Here is a 3,975-nt window from a genome sequence, read left to right on the forward strand (position 1 = left end):
GGGGATTATTTTCCCATCTGCTAATCAACAAGCCTGTTTATCGTTCATGCTAAAATTGATAGGATGATGGAATTTGGATAGTTTGTAAGTCAGATAAAGATCGTGGTCGTCCATCAAAATGTTAACACAGTTCTACTCACGTAAGCATGCAAAATAAAGCATTGAAGGAGAAAAAAAAAAGGTTGCATCTACGCTATCGCCTCTATCAGAGCCTTTTGTTTGGGGCCGTTATCAGCTCTGGTCACAGTCAACCATTCTTCTTGTCACCTCAATCATATCTTCTTTGGTGGTGGTTTGTGACTATTGTTTATCATATGTAATCCAAATACCTACATGCCCGTAGAGGAGAGCGCAGTAGCACAAAGATGACTTAAGTTCTGGCTTCTTTCGTTAGTTCAGCCGGTTCACGGAGAAAAAATTATGTGTGGATGCAACTGTTCTAGCATGAAACCCCAAACAAAGATGTCATCTTTAAACAATGCCTGGAGAAATATAAGATAGAAGAAGGCAAGATATTTGCTATTAGCTTTGTTTCTGGAAACATGTTTTATTGTTTTAATGTACAATTCATACATCTTGTCAAATAAACAGTACTGTACTGTACAAGTTGATTTGAGAAGGGAATACCTATGCATCCTATGATTAGAATACCTATGCATCCTGTGTTATCCTATCCTACATGCATCATGTATATTTTCAACAGAAAACTACTACAAACTACTACTTTTTTGTGACTGTTGTTGCCGCTCTATATTTTAAGAGACAGGTCCCCCATGTCCCCAGTAGAAATTATGCAATATACTGTATACACACAATTCAGATTGGATTAAATGAGTCTGTTGATACTTTGTACTTTTTTAACATATTTTTGACACAAATTGTGAGTGTAAACAAAGCATGATCTATCTTACTGCTCTGTGCATAGAGCTTCATTAGTGTCCAAAACCTATTTTTTTTAATTACTACCTACTTAACTTATTACCTCATGAAGCTCACACAGACCGCAAAACGTCATATCAACGCCATGACCGTAAATGTTTCAACATTCAGAGTACAGGAGTTCTTTTTATTGTTTTCAAGATTGTTCAACATCTATTAAAAACCCATCAATGAGCCATACTGTTGCACTGGGTGAAATGTTCCTTCATTACCATAAACACACACAGTGTAGTTTATTTTGACCACATACAGTACGCCTTCACAATACTCGACCAAATGTGGATTAGTCCGCCGCTGAAAATAGTCCCCAACAAATGAACTATTAGTTCATTACTGTAAGTTATATTTGCTAAAAACTGCACTAACCACCTGTTTTAGTAAATCACTGAGCCTTTTTTTTAAATTAAAGAATGTTTTGGTGACCCGTTCTTAAAGAATTCCATCTTCAGTAGGAGCCAATGGGCTTAGGGCTGAGTGCCACAGACAGGATCAGGAAAATGGGAGGTACTAAGAGTTTTGTAGATTAACGCCGTGTTGGATTTGTGTGGCGTTTAAAGACATTTCTGGGAATATTCTTTAGTGATTTGAAATTCAAACAATGTCTACACATCTAGTTTAAAACAAAGCAAAATCAGGTTGAAACACCAATTTTATGTTTTGTCTGCCGCCTACAGGAAGGATGTGAAAGTGCTTCGTAGCTATGAAGCTATAGTTCATGATTACCAACTATGACCTGAAAATGATTATTTCTTGCTCTGTCATCACGTGGTATACAAATTTCAATAAAATGCTAAAAGCATTTCAATACCCGCCACTGTAAAGAAAAAGACATCATGTGCATTAATTTCTGCAAAAAAACAAAAAACAACAACATTAACTAACCCCTGAGCAAATTAAGTTAGATTACATTTTCCTCTTGGAGTCTTCTATTTCTTTTCAAAAGCTGTACACACATTGTTAAAAAGTCACATATTTCCTGTAGATTGCAGCGTTAGCGCATGGGTTCATAAAGCAGGATGCTACCACAGGAATAGAGATTATGCTTACTACTCACATTTGCCTTCATATAACTGAAAAAAAACTTTCACCTTTTAAAAAATGTATTAATTGTTATGCTTTTACTTACACATCCACTCAGTTTTGACCTACAAATATCATCAATCAGAACATCAGCTAAGTTAAAAAAGAAGACTTTGTTTGAAGGACAAAATACAAAGGAGTCTATTAAATATGATTTATGGTCTGGACCAGCGGCACTTCCAGTCATTGTGTGAATGAGAGAAAGGTGGCACACATTTTGAACACACATGTTCAGAGAGGATGTGTAGAAGAAATTTGTGGACTCTGCCCCCGCCGCCTGCTGTGTGACTGATAGTTTGGTTTTTCTGCGTGTGAAAGACGTGCACTTTATTGATGTGTTTAACCTGTTTCGCTCTCCTCTGGCGCTGGGAGGCTGTGCTATGTGTAGATCTGATCACGCCTTGCTGTCCATATGGCCACCCAAATGGGGTTGTTTTTTTTTTTACCTTCTTCAAATGCCAAACTCAATCTGCAGTGTGGAGTTGAAGGGAGGTCAATGGAAGATGTAAACAGAAACCAGTGGGGGAAACCTTCACTTTTATTTAAACAAATGTCTGATAAATCACTATCCATCGCCAAATAAGGTATGGTGATGGTGATTAAGGCCCTTGCATTTGCACTAATATGAACTGCATGTCTGTGGTGACATTACCGGAAAAAAATCCCATCGGTTTGGCTATCTGGGAAGTGAGCTCAAAGAACACACCTACCATTACCGCTCATCACCGTAAGTGTCACCAAAGAGAACAAAACAGAGATAACTTGTAGCACAATTTTGCCACTTGAGAACGCTCATTCACATAAGATGGATATGAATCTTACTCTGCCAATTGGCGACCCAATAAAACCGGTCTGCGACCCATTTTGGGTCCCGACCCTAAGTTTGGGAAACATTGCTTTAGAGGGAAATGTTGTACGTTTTATCTAACAGCTGAAATTAAAAGTTACTTCACAAAATAAGATATTTCTATGAAACAAACAAACACATAACCAGCTTATGAAATGCAATTAGTCAGAACTACAAAAGCAGTGGTTGGTCCAGTTGAGCCCTATTGTCGTGTCTCAGACGTCTACGAGTTGTTGACTGGACTCTAAACTTCTAAACTCTTTAGATGGTTTTCATTCAAATAACAATAAAAAGCATTAGAGAAAAGTCATTAATACATTAATATGACATTTACACATACACACACATATACAGTGGGGGAAATAAGTATTTGACCCCTTGCTGATTTTGCAGGTTTGCCCACTTACAAAGAATGCAACAATCTATAATTTTAATCATATGTACATTCTAACAGTGAAAGACAGAATCCCAAAGAAAATTCCAGAAACTCACATCATATGAATTTATTAAAATTGATAACCATCTGATGAGGAAAAACAAGTTTTTGACCCCCTGGACAAACAGCATGTTAATATTTTGTAGAAAAGCCATTATTGGCCAGCACAGATGTCAAACGGTTTTTATAGTTGGTGACAAGGTTTGTGCACATTTCGGCAGGGATGTTGGCCCACGCCTCCCTGCAGACAGCCTCCAAATCATTCAGGTTCCGAGGTTGTCGCCTGGCAACTCGAATTTTAAGCTCCCTCCAAAGATTTTCAATTGGATTCAGGTCTGGAGACTGGCTAGGCCACTCCAGAACCTTGATGTGCTTCTTCTTCAGCCACTCTTTTGTTGCTTTGGCGGTGTGCTTAGGGTCGTTGTCGTGCTGAAACACCCATCCTCGACCCATCTTCAGCTCTCTCACTGAGGGAAGGAGATGTTAGTCCAGAATTCCACGATACGTGGCCCCGTCCATCCTCCCCTCAATACGATGGAGTTGTCCCGTCCCGTTGGCTGAAAAGCACCCCCAAAGCAGGATGTTGCCACCACCATGCTTGACGGTGGGGATGGTGTTCTTTGGGTTGTACTCTGCGTTCTTTGCCCTCCAAACACGACGAGTTGAGTTGAGG

The sequence above is a fragment of the Etheostoma spectabile genome, chromosome 5 (genome assembly GCF_008692095.1).
Source record: "Etheostoma spectabile isolate EspeVRDwgs_2016 chromosome 5, UIUC_Espe_1.0, whole genome shotgun sequence".
Lineage (NCBI taxonomy): Eukaryota > Metazoa > Chordata > Actinopteri > Perciformes > Percidae > Etheostoma > Etheostoma spectabile.